Genomic DNA, 16,999 nt, shown 5'->3' on the forward strand with positions numbered 1-16,999 from the left:
CAATAATATAGATTAAAATGATTTAATCAGATCCTTAATTTTTACATTTTTTGTTAGGAAATGGAAAATGGTGTGTTTATTTGGGTTTTTTTTCCTTAAATATGTTTCTGTAGAGCTGCATTTGGATGGAAGTTGGAATAAATTCAAACACAAAAAATAGTATTTAAAAATCTTTTTACTATTTAAATAAAACTACCTTAAGTGCTGGTTACATGAGGAAATAAATAAGTTTCTCACAACATGCTTTGCATTTAAAACAAATGTATTTATTAAACTGAGCAAGTATTTGCAGTTAGTGAATCGAACCTTGTCCAAGATTTCATAGTGCCTAGATCTCATCCCTTCACAACTCATTTTTATTCATATTTGTGAAAGAAAAACAAACTTTTCAGCTTTTTCTTAACTCTCATTTGGTTTGTCAACTTTGAAGTAGCTTGCCATTTAATTGAATTAGTTATATAAACTGAAACAAAGGAAATCACTCTGCGCCTCTAGAAGAGGCTCCTGCTGTGTCAAATGCTAGTTTGTCATTTCAACAAACTCTTGTTCCAGGTGCTTAGCCAGTAGCATCCCCTGGTTCAGTGATCTGACTTTCTTTAAAACCTGGGTGGCAGATGCAATAGTTGAATCGTAATTTAATTTAAATTACGTTAATGGCTTATGGTGAGCTTAGTTCTTAATACAGGTTGTCCTAATTTCAAATTTAATTTTAAGTCAGTTTATTTTTTTAATGCATTTAAATTGAATTAAAAGATTTTTTTAAAATAGTTGTTTTTGCCCATGCCCTCAGTCCTGCAAGCTCGCATTCTCTTTAGCGCCACTGACTGACTTAGGGTGGTAAAAGTTGTGAATGAGTATACCATTTGACCACAAGAATCCTAAAAAGCAGACAGACTAGCGGGAAAACTTTTCAGTCTTCAGAAAAATAAATACATTTTGCACTTCAGCTTTGCAAAGGGTGAGGTTGTCTGCAAACTTCTGAAGATCAAGTTATTTCTCTTTGCTGTATCTTTGTTATATCAAAATTGTAGCAGCCCAACTAGGTGCCCAAGAAGTAAGAGGGTGCTGTAAACCTTCTCTGTATTTGAGCAGATGCACAGCTGTTAGTGCTTGGCTCTGTACAAATAAAATGTGGGCGGGGTGTCAAAGCACTATCCATTGCATTAAATGCCCTGAAGAGGGAATGACTGTATGGAAGAGAACATATCTCCCTCCCCTCTGCTCATCAACTGACAATCCAAGGCCAGTGCTGTAGGAGTGAATGCTGCCTAGCTTCCCCAGAACAGTGTTTCTCAACCCATGGTATGTGTACCCCTGGGGGTACATGAGACACGGGTAGAGGAGACGCAGATGCTGCGTTTTGGTCTTTGCCTGCTCCGGTCAGAAGTTCCAGCCGCCCCCCCTCCCCCGTGTTTGGTGCGCCAGGGCTTTTACTTCCCAGTGTCAGTGTGCTGGGGGATAAAGGGAGAGGCCCCATGTAGGCTGCTTTGCCCTGGGCTGTGGTGGGAAAAGTGGGACTCGGCTTGCAGTGGCAAAACCGGAAGAGCCACGGTGGGACTTCTGGTTTCGCTTCTGCCATGTTGATTGGCAGGGGTACGTAAGGTACCAAAGGTTGAGAACACTGCCCCTGAACACCCAAAGGCTACTCTTCTAGGAGTCTTCTGGTCACTGCTGCTAGCATGACCCACCTCTGTGCTACTTTCCTCCTCTCCTGTTGCTGTGTCCTTAAAAGCCTTATTTGGCCCACTGCCCTGTTTAAAAAAAAAGGCTGTATAAAATGCGAGAACTTGGCCCATGTTAGAACCAGTTGTGATAGCAGGTATTGGGCCAGCAAGGTGGAAGGGAATATTTCCTTATTAGTGGCTGCAGCAAGCAAGATAGACTGTTGCATTTTGAACACCATGTGTGAATTTCTTTACTGTCCAAGCCCCCATGGTCTGGAACAGCCTGCCATTGGAGGTGGTTCAAGCACCTACATTGAACACCTTCAAGACAAAATTGGATGGTTATCTTGCTGGGATCCTATGACCCCAGCTGACTTCCTGCCTTTTGGGCGGGGGGCTAGACTCGATGATTTTCCTAGGTCCCTTCCAGCCCTAATGTCTATGAAATCTATGAAATGCTGCCTGTGGTACAAGGCTGCATTTCCAAGGACTATAGACAGCTAGCTCCTGCTGCTGCCCCAAGCAAGCCACTCCCCTAGATGTTTCTTTATAAAAAGCTAAAAAGCATGGGATGGAGGTTATAACACCAAATAACCACTGAGGAGCAGGGCATTTCCTAGGGAATTAATGACTGGCTGAGGTTAATGGCCCTCTGCTTTGCCTTGGGCCATCAACTCTCCCAGCTAAGTCATTAATCCCCAGGAAATGCCCTGTGACTCAATGGTTATTGCTTGACCGGGGAGTATGAATCAACAGTGTTCCGTGCCTGATTAGTAAAAAGGCAAAATGTTAATAAATTCATTTTTAATAAGAAAATCTGTTGTGTTTGTTTTTGGAAGCCCCCAGTTCTCCTGTCTAACACTGACCAAAGGTGGGGGGGAAAAGACTCCTCATCAACAAAGCAATATCAGAAGCTGGTAGGAGAGAAAAAGATGCATCATTAGAGTTTCCCTGACCCCAATTCAATCTTGGGTCTCCTCTCACTCGGAGCTCTTCCATCCTGGACAGCCCTTTGTGCAGACCATTTTAATCTTATCCTGGGTAGCCTTAAGTGGAAGGGCAGTTTTATGCATTAATAACCAGTAAAGAAGTCAATGAGCAGCTAGCTCTGAGTCTTACATTCTGGGCAGGGAGTGTGAAGCAAGATTCCCCCTTACACCATCTGTCTCAGTTTCTGTCATATAGGCCTGGAAGGACTTAAAATACAAGCAGAAATCTCTCCGAGGGGAAGATAGGAGAATGGTGTGCAACTCCAAATGTGTGTCCTCGCTGAAGCTAAAAAAAATGTTCACAGGGAGACTCAAGCCAAGGACTCATTTGCAAAATAGCAAATATATCTGTTCAGAAGATGGAGGTTATGCCCGTGTTTGTAAATGTGTGTCCATATATATTCATTGGGAAGCACAGTTATATTTTAACTCTTTACCTGTCACTGGTTGATTTATTACAGTTTTTAGTTGCTTATTGCAGCTGATCAGGACAATACATCCAGAGTGCCACTGTAAAATGTCAATCCTTTCTGCCTGAGATGAATTGAATTCAAAGCCTTAAATGTGCATTGTAACGCAGAGGCAAATATTCTCATTTTGGTATGCATAGATTTCTGCATATAACTCACTATGGCATTAAATTTCATCATGCTGTTATGAAAATGCCCCTATTTTGTAATAGCCACACATGCCGTGGCAGAGATGGGTCAAAATCAAAACCTTGAATACAAATCTCTTTTATTTATGAGTAGCAGATTCAACTTGATTAGCTAGATCTGAAGCCACCCCTCCAATTTTCAGATGTAGGTTGCATCCTATATCCAAAAAAGTATTGTTTTCTGTTCTAGTTTTGGTACCTTTATAAAGTGATTAGACTAAGAGATAAGAGTCATTTAAGGTAGCAGTTCATGTTGGTTTAGATCAGGGATGCTCACCCTTTTTCCCCAGTGGGCCAGATGGCCAGCACCCCATCTGTCTGCAGATCAGATCCCACCAGAGGTCTCAATCTGTCACTGGATCTGGCATGGTAGGCATCATCCAGCCATGTGGAGAGGGGCATGGGACAGCTTAGCAGCTACATGGCCCCATGGGGGAAGGCATAGCTTGGCCCCAGAGGCGGGGCATGGCTCAGCCCCAATTCAGTTCTGGGGGGAAGTACGGGGCGTGGCTTAGCCCCATGTGGAGAGAGGGCATAGCCCGGCACCAACCTGGTCCTGCATCTGGATTGGGGCTTGGCCCATCCCCACGGGACTGGGAAAGTGGGCATGGCCCAGCCCCGATCCAGATGCCAGGGAGCGGGAGTGGCCCAGCTGTGACCAGAGGTGCAGGGCTTAAAGTGTGGGAATTTGGCAGGGGGAGGGTGACTGTATTAATGGTCACCAGTCCTCTGCCACTATAGGAAGCCCCGTGGGCCAGATGCAGTGGTTTCGTGAGCTGCAGGTTGGGCACCCCTGATTTAGAGGGTGAAGAATACAAGTAGTTAAAGTTAATCAGGAATTCACATGTGTAAAAGGACAAGGAGGAAGATATTGTGGACACAAGGGCAAGCAATTGTTATGAGGTTGTCTGTTTTCTCAAAGTATTCATATAGCCCTCATATCACCCTGGTATCTGAGCTCCTCACTGTACTCACTAGATTTCATTATCTTTATTCATATTTGAGCTTTGGAAATACCCCCATTTTGTAGATGTGGGTCTGAGGCACCGAGCAGACTGTATGAGTTGCCTCTAAGCATGCAGGAAGCTTTATGTCTAAACCTAGAGGTCTCCTGAATGCTAGTCCAGGGTCCCACCTACCAGGCCGTCCTTCCTTTGAGAACAGCCTGCCAGCTTTGACAACCCATGAACAAGTTTTCTGCTACAAATGCATGTCAAGACTGAAGTGATGGGGATATCTCAGAACTGGAGAAGAGGGAGACAAATGCAAAAAAAATATGTGAAAGAGGTGTATATATTGCAAGGAGATTTTTCTTTGGCAATTAAATCCTGTCCAAAACAACAATATTACCAGTGCATTATCTATATGTGTGTGAGTAAGCGGCAATGGTGTAAACCGATGGTGCTCAGCATATCTGGTCTTGCATGCAAATAAGTGGTGTGGGGCATGGATCATCCATGGTTGTGATATGGTGCTCCAAACCAGCCCTGTATGCTATATCTGATCATGTGCAACCAATGCCACATGCTCAGATCTGGCTGTGTGCCCTGATCTGGCCACGCCTGCCAGAACTGGCCCTGCATGCCATCCTGCATGCACCTGGATCCAGTTGTAGAACAATGCCACATACAATCTAATGTGCAGGGCCATGTCATCCAGCACACAGGACTCTCCATGGGTCTGGAAATTTGGCAGCAGGGGAGCAGCAATTAACACTGCCATGCTCCCTTGCCTCCAAACTTCCAGACCTGTGAGGAGACTCATGGGCCCATATGACAGCTCTGTGAGACAGGGGTTGAGCACCACTTGTGTAAACTATCTAGCAACTTGCCTGAAACCCTGCAAAGTCATACCTACTTGCTGTCAGTGTGGTGCCCCTCCACAGGGGAGCTTAGTCTTCTTGTGATGGAAATCTATTTGTTATTCTTAAAGACAGGGCAAACTTTTGGATCCCCTTACGCAGCATTTGGAGTTCTCCCTGTTTCTTTGTGACGCTAACCATAGCTGTGGGGAGGACTGACAACAGTCCCCCCAAAGCAGCTTCCCAAGGGCTCCCTGTGCATTTCAGGCAGTTCCGAAGGCTGACCCACTCACTCATTGTAGCTGTGCAATGATTAGTTGGCAATGCTTGGCAGAAGGGGGGTTGTTATGCTAGATGTTAAATGAGTAACAGCCCCTTGCTGCTCCTCCTCTTCAGTTGCTCTGGTTTTCTTCCCTTTCCAGACATGCCAGGTTCCCCAGCATCCCTGGGTACTTAGAGAGGTAGACTACTGTTTGCATGTTATCCATGACAGGCCTGATGCCTTGCCAAATCTATCTATGCCATGTGACACTCTTAGGGCTAACTTCTGCTGGCGTGATGGAAAGCAGAATGTGGTCCCTTTTAGCAACGGCAAGCAGGAAGGCTCCTCAGCCCTCTGCAGCCTGCAGAGTAAAAATTCTGAGTCTGTTCCTGAGCATGTGCCTTGTGCAAGACAGGGCCGATATCTGTGCTCCCGGGTAACCTAGAACGCAAGTAAAGGAATTTGGATCTGTAATTGGCTCCCAGTAGGAGCTTGGCAGGCTCCTGTGTTGGCTGCCTGGAACAGTGGGATTGTCTGCAGAGACTGTGTGTTAGCAGGCTAATTCTCTCTTCTTTTCTAGTCTATCAGTTCCTCAGGAGATCAGTGTTAAAGGAGTTTCAACAATAAAAAAAAGGTAGTTTTCCCATGCCAATTTTTTTTCTATGGAAATTTCCTTGAGCCAGCCCACATACCGGTATGGAGAGCATTTCCCTACGGTGTTTCCTTTGTGAATCAAAAATTAAATCTATGGCCTCTCAGCCAAAAAGGGAAGCTGGGATCTTTAAGGGTTGTGTATTTTTCTTTGATAATGTAGCTGTAAAAGTTAAAAAAGTGTGTGCACATATATTTTAAAACTAGCTCAAGCCAAAGAAAAGAGGCACAAATTAACAGCAGTTTATTGGGTTTCCTACCTTTCACCTGCCAGTCCCCAGTATAAACAGCAGGGCATTACTTTTCCTTGCATATCAAAACATAAAAGTATTTTAATTTCTTTGCTTTAAATAAATTATTGTTTTGGTTAACCCTGCACACATGCATTTTCACAAATTTAATAAAATAGCATTTTTCTCTGTGTCTCTTGATTCAAAAGCTATTTCCCCATGGAATCCTGAGCTCTAGACCCTAACAGATTGCTGCCTGTATTGATATCAAAGGTTTATTGCACTGATTTTTGCTATAATAGTTACTTCTACAAACATACAATGTTAATAATCAGAGATACTTTTGCTTTCAATATGTATATGGTGATACATTATTTAAGTACTTAGCTGCTGTGCCAGGCTGTTGGTGGTTTCTGGAGTTCATTACGGTGAACAGGAAAAGCCAAAATATGTCGGGCGACGAAGTTACATTGGTAGTCAACTGAGAGTAAATTTGTTAATATTTCTGAATTGACAAGATTAAGACCTGATGCCATCTAGGTATACAGCTTGTGAATCTTGATGCTGGATTTAGAGAGCTTGTGAATTGCCCTGACTTCTGCCAGGCACTTAACTTCCCTAATATGTAGATATAGATATATATTAGGGCTGTGTGAAGCTTCAGCTGCCCATTTGATTTGGAGGAGATTTGGCCTGATTCAGGAACCAAATCTCTGAATCCAAATCAAATCAGGAGACCCATTAAAAGCTCTGAATTGATTCAGAAAAGGTTCAGAGATTTGGATTGGCTGGGGAGAGGCTGCAGGCAGCTGGACGACTGCAGGTTTTTCTACAGCTCCTCCAGTTTTTCCGCTTCTCCTCAGGCAGGGGGAGCTGTGGGGGAAGCTTCCATGGCTGCTCTGCCTGGCCCCAGCCTCCCAGCACTTAAAAAAAAAAAAAAAAAAAGCTACACACTCACCAGATGCAGCAGTCATCCGGAGCCCAGCAGCACTCATCCCCAGCAGCCCCAGCTCCCAGACATCATGCAGCACCCTGCTGAGCCAAACTGCACCTGCACCATGGGGCAGCTGCCACATGGGTGCCAGGTGGGCAGCAGGGGCAATTCCCGCTGCCCCATGCTGCATAGTGGGGCTCTGCCATAAGTGCCCAGAGACCATGATCACCGCTGGTGCAGCAAGTGAGTGAGGGGCCTTTTTTTTTTAAGTGCCGGGAGGCTGGGACCAGGCAGGGCAGCCATGCGGGCTTCTCCTGTGGCTCTCCCCGCCCGGGGGCAGTTAGGCATAGCTGGAGGAGCTGCAGGAAAACCTGCAGCCGCCTGGCTGTGCCTGCCTCTCACCGACTGATCCGGATTACCAAATCTCTCTGAATCAGCACTGAAGCTTTGGAAGCCAATTTGGCCAAATGGAATGGGGACAGTGATTCGAATCACCAGATCAAATCACTGTCCTCCGAACTGGCCGAATCCATATCCGAATTGAATACCTCCCTATTCGCACAGGCCTAACGTATATGTACATGTATATGTATCTGCAGATAAACCCCTGACCCTCACAGGTTTTCTTTTCCAATGAATAATTTTTCATGTTTAAAAAGAAACAATCAAAGCCAAAGAGATGGATTTTGGTTTCTGTTTAGTTGATGGAAGTCATGGATTTCTTTCATGTATATACAGAAGCTGAATGAACTGTATCCTCCGCAGCCCTCTCCAGTACACTGCTCAGGCTATAGACAAAAGCCTATGCTGCTTAGCAACCACAGCAAAGCCAATCAACACAGCTTTGACTATTAATATTTTACTCCCCCCTCCCCCCTGCCAAAAAAAAAACCACACAACAAAAAACCAAACAACTTATCCTGAAATTTACGGGGGGTTCATTCCTCTCACCTTTTGGTAAAAAATTAAGTAACGGCTTTCACTGTTTCAGATTAATGTTTCAGGCCAAGATCCATGATTTAATCTTGTTGCATGGATTCTAAGTCTGGCATGACGCCTTTGGCTTCTTTAAAATTCTGCAAAGGCTTAGTGTGGCCCCTTTTCCAAATACACTAAAATGTCTTTCTTTAAAGCAGCTTTCTGGTTTCGGAGATGCATTTATAAACTTACTCCACCTCCTGCTTTCTGTGCTCTGTGTTTTTCTCTTTGAGACGGCTCAGCTTCCTATCGCTCATCTTCCCCAGTTTGTGCACTGAGTTCTCAGTCTCCATGCCCAGATTTATAGACCCTCTGCTTGCTGGACGTTGTCACTCCAGCTGTTGCATCTTCCAGTGAGAAGATCCCAGCAGGGTATTCAAAGGTATGTTGTTTGAAGGTCACTGAGCGGACACAGGCAGAAGAGATGGCATTGAACAAACCAGACTGAGAACCCTGAGAATTTAGTAAAAGCAGATAAAGGGCTCAATAATTAAATGAGAACTATGTATGAACAGGTGAAACTCAAGAGCTGTGAACAGGGCCCACACATGGCCCATGCATCACAAAAGTCCCACTTTCACCCTACTTTCAGAGCTTAACCAGAGCCTACAGGAAGCACGGGCCTTGCACTTCTGTTCAGGCGTGAACGTAACCTCGCAAGAGGAAGAAAACCATTTAGCGTGAGGGAAGATATACACTAGGAAGTGCCTGGTCTGTCACACTAGCTATGATAGTGGGGGAGGCTAAGAGAGAGGGAAAATTTTTCCATCTCAGCCTTTCCCATTCAAGGAACAGGGTAGGGTCCTTTTTAGTTTGCAAGAGTTCATCATGAGATATGCACACTTGTCACAGTAATAGAACCCCATATTTGCAAGAGGGCTTGATGTAAAAGACTCTGCCTGGGAGAAGAAGGCAATGGGAGCTTCTGCCTGCTCAGTGCTTCTGAAAATAAGGCCACTATTATAGAGGATAAATACGGGCTTAGGCTCTTATGTTCCCACATCCTTGTTAGAAATCTTGGCCATAACTCTAGGTGCAGCAAGGCACCAGGTTCTACATGGAGAGCTCTAGGGAGTGGGATACTGCCTGAAAATGCCACCCAGGAAGTGAGAGAATACCTTTGGTAAAGGAGTTACCATGTAATTTTCCTTGAAAACAAACTTAAAAAAAAAACCTGGTTCACTGTCAGGGAACTGACATGCCTAGAAAACTGATTACAAACATTATACAGAGTGAGAGGCAGGGGTCTTCACAGGGGAGCAGCAGCTTTTTAACATCAGGCATCCAAGCTCCAGCAGAGTCCTAATGTCTGTTATATGTTGGGGGGGTTTGTTAAGTAATTCTTCTCTTAAAATTATAGGAGGAGCTAATAGTTAATATGAGAGTTAGATAACCAAGTTCTTAGATGTTTCCATTTTGCATAACCCACCATCATAAAAAAAGTTTATCCTATGAGCATTTCATGTTTCCCTCCGTCTTGGTTGTGCAAACACATGGTGTTTCTCAAGAACTTTGCTTCCACTGGAAAATAACATTAAGAACATATTTTCTCTGTCTTCAAAGCTTTATGTGTTTTGTCCTTTGAAGGAAGGTTAATTGCCCTCAGCCAGATCCTCAGCTGGTGTTAATCGATATAGCCTCATTGTCTTCATTAGCTCTGTCAATTATCAAAGCTTAGGCTCTGGCCTAATCTGTGTGCCTAAAATCATTTGTTCACAGGAACGTGATCCAAAATCCATTGCAATCAACGGGATTCTTTCCATCGATTTCTGAGAGTTTTGGATGAGGAGATTGGACCTCCTTTGGCCTTCCCTCATTTTGTTCTTGTGCCACCTGCATTGAATTCAGCAGAGTTACTTCTCTCCATTTGTTTCACAGGGAGGAGGATCAGTCCTACCAAGCATCCTTCATGTTAAGAAAAAGTGCATGCACAAATTAGTGTAAAGACTACTTCATTACAAATCAAAATGTTTTAATGGTTACCAACCAATAAAGGTCAGCTTTTAGTTAGAAAAATAACAAGCACAAATATAAAACAAAATTAAATCAAGTATTTAAAGGTTTTCTGTTCACTGATTTAAATCAAAATTTTGAACCACTTGGATTTAAAGCAATCCACCCTGGGTACCAGTGTCAGTCTAGTTACAGAGGAGCAAGGAAACTGTACTCTACTGTGACACATGTATCTGATGGAAGAACGTGTTAGCTGCAAGACGACAATTTTCACACTCTCGGATTTAGGCTTGGTCTAAGTCAGGGCTGTCCACCTGGTGGCCCACAGGCCACAGGCTAGCCTTCATTGCCCTCTGAGCTCATGTGCAAACATCCCCAGGCAGAGTTGGGGTGCATTTCGGAGGTGTGTGTGTGCAGAAAAGCTGCTGCATGCTTGCATGGAGGACACATAGAGGGTTTAGTCAACTGTGGCAAAGATATGTCACCTTTCTCCTCATCTGTGATTGTGCCTGTTCTTCATAGCATATTTTCATCTTTGCAGTGTCACTCAGACTTACCAAGAAATATTCTCTTCCTGATGATGCAGCTCTCATTCTGAAAAGAATCCAAGACTGCTTTTGTAAAAGGTAAGCAGAATTATTTTTTTTCTTTCTCTCTTTAAATGCTATACTAAGAAAGCTGGTACTTTGTGATTCTTTCCCTGTCTCCTTTTTTGCCAAGGGTCGTTGCAGCAGCCTGCTCCAGCCCTCTAATTACAGGCTCTCCTGTCACATGTATACCCAAGTATCCATTGGTTCCCGTGCATGTATTCTGAAGACTGCATTTGGGCTGAATAAGCTGCTTTTCTTTTTGAATTCCATGATTTGGACTTAGAGCTGGTGAAAGGTAGATTACTAGCCCTGGAAACAGGAGTTCTCCAGGTTTTTCTTTATCCACAGAACAGGTACAGCCTATCCAGTTAAGTTTCCCAGTCAATATGCCTCAGTCCTGTTTTCGAAGGGAGGATGAGCTCAACCAGCCCTTTGACCTGCTGACTGAGATCACATCTTTTGCGACGTGGACCCTCATCTGCTTGGAACTGAAGTCTGACAATCAACTGATTTCACTGGGACCATCAGCTAGTAACAATTTCTGGTCATTGACTACTTAGGTTGGATTTGAACCAGTGACATAGCGGAAGGTCCCATATGCCAATACACATTCCCTTGGCCATTTGTTATTACCTGTTCACCCACTGTAGCTTCCATAGAGGTTTCAAGACTCTGTTGGGGCTGAGTTGTCCTTGCCCACAGAGAAGTAGGGCTTGGATGAGTTTCCACCCAACAGACTCCAGGAGAGACACACCTTCCCTGGTATGGCCAAGTGTCTCCTCTTCAGTACACCCAGATCTTATTGATTTAAAGAATCCCATGTTTTCAGCTGTACATGTCTTGATTTCTTTGGTTTCTGATATCATTTCTAAAGTATAAGTGTACTTCATCCCAAGGGAAATAATCTAGAACTAAGTAATAGTTCACTGAGTTCAATTAAGCAGTAAAATGTATATACAGTCTAGGAGAGATGAATCACAGAATGTGGCAAGAGCTGGAAACCATTTCTCTAGTTTCAGAAAGGCTACAGAGTCAGTGACAGCAGATTACCATATTTTATCACATACCATATGCCCCCAAAACACACACAACTTATTTTTGGAAAGCAGACTGTAGAAAATAGTTTCTTCCAGAGTCATGGCCTAGAATTAGCTTTTTCATGGAGAGGCTGTGTTGCAAAATAGCTGCCATGTTCTCTCTTAGCCAGCAAGCTGAGAGAGACAATGAAAGGGTTAACAATGGACTCCACCCCTCCTGCTTGCTGGCTGAGAGAGAAGTTGATAGCCATTTTGCAACATGGTGTCTTCATGCTTCTATTTAGGAGGAAAACAATCAGCTTCCCTGCTTTAGACTTGCACCCCAATTTTGAAGGACTCATTTCTAGAGGAAAGGGTGTGGTGGTATGCACATATAAGCAATATATGAAGGTAGAATTGAAGAGGCAGGTAATGTATTTCTTGCAAAAGGATAGCTATGAGAGGTGTGCCTGCCAATTCACAGCATACTTAAGAATGGGCCTTGCTGAACTTGGGCTTTTTGATGGGATAATGTGGGGCAGACTCTTTTTGTAGAAACTGTTATACATCTGTTGGTGCTGCATTCATCTTGCATAAAACTGCTTAGTTGCAGAAACTAACCCAAACAAACTATTTGTTAGCATAGGATTAGACAGAGATTAGGCCATCCATTATATCAGCAAATATCAAGAGAAATTCCTTCCACTTCAGGGGAGTTGCTTCAGATTTATGCCATTGCGTCTGATAAAAAATAAGCCTAGATCATATGTCTGTAAAGCAGTTAGGAGAGGACCTGTGCATTGTGGATGGCTGGGTCAGGTGGTTCCCAGTTCCAGGAGGTTTAACTTTGTTCCTGGCTGATTGCACATAGTGCTTATTGTAGCGACCATGGGGTTCAGTGAAGATGGGCATGAATGAGACAAACTAAATAATAAAACACTTATTGTGAAGCAGTAGGCAAGCCTCTGCAGTCCCTCAATCTCTCTATATTATTTTCTTGCATACAACATGCAACTTTTCTGCCAGGGATGAAAACACGCTGCTTTGATTCCTGCTCCACAGTGGAGCAGCTGTGGTATTACTACTCTGGCAGCTGAAGGAGTCAATGGATTTAATGGTTCACTGTTCTTCAACCCACAGGTGTTAACAATCATCTCTCCTTTTTAATGATCTCAGTATTCCACTAATCAAACTATCCTTTCTTAGGGAAATTTTGCAGTTTGCTAGCTGCTCCTAGGTTTTTTTCCTTCTGTTTCACAGCCCTGGAGACTCTGTAGCTTTTTTCAAAATCATAGATCCACCCCTGGAGACCAGTCCTCAGCAGCAGCTATGGTTTCAGGTATAGTTAGGCAGGAAAGGGAGGGCAAGTCATCTTAAAATTAGGCTCTGTCCCTGCTGTATGCATCTATAACTCTGGAAAAATCTTTTCTCCTTCATTCTGCTTTTCAAAACCAAAGTCTGTGTTACATTCCAGAGTGTATGGTATGCAAGCAAATATAGTAACTAACAGCTACTCCCTAACTGAGGAACTAACTCCCAGTTCCCAACTCTTCCAAATCAGGAGTGTCTCTAAATTATAACTTTTATCACTACACTTCATGAAGCTTATAGAAACAACACAGTGAGTATAACTAGAGAGCTTTTACTTACTGTCAGCCAGCTGATTAGACTGGCTGGCAGAAGGAAAGGGCACAGGGGTCACATGTTGGAAGTGTGATAGAACAGTTGCATCTTTTATAAATTTGTTGTGCGTTGAATAACTATAGAAACCAATTAGCTTCTAATAAGGAAACCAATTATCAGTCACTGCACAGATAACCATGCAGATACCCATGTAGTAAAATAGGGTGTATGTGTACCAATTAGTTGTCCTCTTATTGTTGAACCTCCCTGCCTTCCTGGAAGATGTGTCACTTGACTTATCATCTTCCAGGTACAATCTGCAAGGGCTTTGAAACTCCTTACTCATTATATTTCTGGCAGCCCACCCAAGCCTGGTACTATCTTCCAGGAAGGGAGATAGAAAGGGGGAAACTGAGACCTTGTTAAACAAAGAAGAGAAAGGGACAGTGTAATGAGGCAGGGAGACCTGCTAGGAGCTGAGGCCTTGTTAAGCCAAGGTTTTGTTGAAGCTGTGGATAGTGTTAAGACTACTTGTAGCAGTGCCCAGTCTTGCTATACATGATGAAACATCCTACCCTGGTTGTTGAATCAAAAGTCGCTCTTAAAACTCAGTATTTTTTGTGGTTTAGAGCTCCAAAAAACCAGGGTGAGAGATTTGCCTTCATGCAGAACTGAAATTAAGGCCAATCACGTCATGCATTTTGAGAGAGAAGGACAAGTCAGGACAATCCCTCCATTCAGAATACATCGATTTATTAAAAAATGCATATAATGGGAAAAGCTTTTAATTTGAATGATATTAGTGCCCAGAAGCATGGCAATTACAGAAGGTCTGCCAACATTTCTATTACATATTCTGTTTTTATGCATTTACTATCTCAGCTGTTCAAATCACATCAGGCTGATGTCTGGCAAACACTTTTTTCCTCTCTGGATGCAAATCAGATCCCCCTCTGCTCTTCTGATACTTGTGCTTTAGCCCTAAGCACAGGGGCTTATTGGTATGAGTAGAGGAAAGGCTAGTGCTTCAAGGCTGCATGGCCTTTTGTGGCAGTGATACACTTCTATGCTCCTATTACTAGACACAGGAAGAAAAACCCTCCTAGTTGGGGGTGGCTGGTGCAATATTTTGCCTAGATCCATATGAGCTTTCTCCCTCCCACGGTCTTCATTTCTCCTTCCTCTCCCAGCCCTGTACAAGGAAGACCACTATGTTGTTTACTGTACATGCTGGCACAAATGGCCACATCTTTTCTTCCCCAGATCCTGATTGGGTCACAGTGGGAGATGATGAGATGTGCACCGTAGATTCTTTCTGTCTCAGGGTCCTGTACTGGGGGCAGTTATCCAGTAGGAGCCTGCTGACTTACTGCTATGCTGGTGCCATCCCTGGCCATGGGGCCTAGCTCCTGTATTTTCTTCTTCTAGCCCTTAATGTATCTGTTTCTTAAAGTCTCTTGACCACCGTACTTTGTTTACATGTTAAATCTCCTATTCCTTGTTAAAATTGTTTTTCCCTTTTGAATTGTAACTTACCTGGGACAGGTATTTCCTCTAATTGGGTGTTTATACAGAGAGTGGGGACTCAATCCTGATTGTAGCCTTTCTGTTGTACTACAGTACTGATGATGATGAAAATAATGATGATGATGATTTAAGCTGAGCTGGTGGCTGTCTTCAGATCTTGTGAAGTTCAGGGTACTCTGGAGGCCAGAGGGGCAGTGATACATTCTATGACCCTGTTGAAGATTTCAGAACAAATTTCTTTAGACCAGCAGATAGAGTGTGAGATTGGACATGTCCGTTGATGTACAAGCAAAGGTAAGAGCTGATCAGGTGGAAGAGGAATTAAGAGTTCAGGGAGCCTGCTGGAGTCTTGGGAGGGGGAACCCAGGTCAGATGGATTTGGTTAGCTGTATGCAAGGAAGGGCCAAGAGAAAAACTAGTGAATCTTAAACAGGTTCAGAAAAACATGAGGTCAAGTTCTGTGCTAATTTACACTGCTCTGTGCAAACCCCTGGGAGATGTGCAAGGTAGAAGTCAATGTAGAATTTGACCCTTACATTTTGAGTTGTTTGTTACAACCAAACCTCCAGATCTGTTTTGGGTTCTGCAGTTTGCCATTCAGTTTAGTGTTTGCACTTTCCATTTTAAACAGTCTTCATAAATATTGTGCAAATACAGGCGATTTGTACCCAGAGTGCAGAATCTGAGAAACAGAGGACTGGGAGTTACAAAGAACAGCTGAATCAGGCTTGGAAAGGTACAGAGGCGCTTAGGAGAGATTGGAATAGCACAAGGGAGCTGACAGGATTGGAGCAGCCTGAGGGAGCTCAAAGATCAGAGCGATGATAAATGCAGTATAGATTTTGTAGCTGGAAGGAATGCCACCAGAGAAGGAAGTGGGTGAAACAACAAATTGATGGTACTCTCCTCTCATAGCTCTCTCCTCATGCAGCAGCCCTAGCATATCCTGCGGCACACATCAGCTGTTTAAGCTCAGCTGGTCTCTCTAGCCAGGGACTACTCAGTGCATGATTTCAGGAGGGAGGGACAGAATATGTTATGCCAACAGAGGCAGTGAAGAGTAGCTCACAAACTTTTAGGATGACATTATTTTTAAAATGGAATCTCTGCTGGTCAAACGCTACAGGATGGATTCTTATGTGTTGGCTATTTAATGACCCAAAGCTGCAGTAGTTTTAGCTAATGTAGAGTTTGTACTTGTAATGAGACTGAGTGTTTTGTTTTATACTGATCTCTGTAATAATTATTTAAAATGTTGCTGTCTGCTGTTAATTGCTGTGCTGGGCCATCTGCCTTGTTATTTCCTGCCAGTGTACAATGTTTGACATTACTCTTAGCTGGAAACCGGAAGTAAACCTTGCCAGATATAAAACCCAGTGATAGAGATTAGTGCAAGAGAGCCAGGCTCTGAGAGAAAATTGGACCAAGTACTGTCCTGCTTGTATGTGGTTTCCTTCCTCCAGGGGATCCCAGTACATGTTATATACAATTGAAAGGAATTGCTTTAACCACAACTGAAATTCAGTTGGAACACAACTACTGAAAGGCAGCACACAGCAAAACTGCATGACGTTTAAGAAGTGAAATGAGGAGGGATACTATAGGTAGTCAAAACTGCAGGGAATATTTAGGCATCTAGGGTACAATTATCCGTACTAGAATTTGCCCAAGGCACTCTGTTTCCTACGCTTGTAAGCGTCATGGCATCGTTAATGATCACAAAAAGTCAGAGTTGCTGTTTTGCTTTGGCTACTTAACAATATTCCAGTGCCCTGATTCTTGGCTGGTCTTTGCTGTCACACAGGAAATCAATACGTCTGCTTCAGCTGATGTCCTGCGTTTTCCTTGGAGATCTTCCATCCATGTACTGGCAGGCCTGTTAAAGGTCAGTAGATAAGATATGACAAAGTCTACAACTCAAGTTCTTGCCAGTCTTTGCTACCAAGCCATCAGCTTCTCCCCTGCTCTTTCTCCATGGATGAGCCTGATGCTGCCTTAACTTCTGGAACAGAACTTGCTAAATTCCTTAGGGCTTGTATGTTATGATAGAAACAAAAACAAGGTGCATATTATACTATGGGGCATTTTTATATACAAGAAAACACAGTATATGAGCCCACATT

At 43.5% G+C, this 16,999-nt stretch overlaps 1 long non-coding RNA gene across 1 annotated transcript in view; it reads left to right on the top strand.

The window, feature by feature from the left end:
- The window catches only part of LOC109305919, a 29,091-nt gene extending 12,327 nt beyond the window's left edge, over positions 1–16,764 (top strand). Inside the window, exons 3-4 of the long non-coding RNA XR_002099767.1 lie at positions 10,643–10,746; positions 16,681–16,764. This is a non-coding gene — a long non-coding RNA (uncharacterized LOC109305919). The remainder of the gene's footprint in view (positions 1–10,642; positions 10,747–16,680) is intronic.
- Positions 16,765–16,999: the final 235 nt, after the last annotated feature.

This window comes from Crocodylus porosus, unplaced genomic scaffold (assembly GCF_001723895.1).
Source record: "Crocodylus porosus isolate Cpor-Errol unplaced genomic scaffold, CroPor_comp1, whole genome shotgun sequence".
In the NCBI taxonomy this organism is placed as follows: Eukaryota; Metazoa; Chordata; order Crocodylia; family Crocodylidae; genus Crocodylus; species Crocodylus porosus.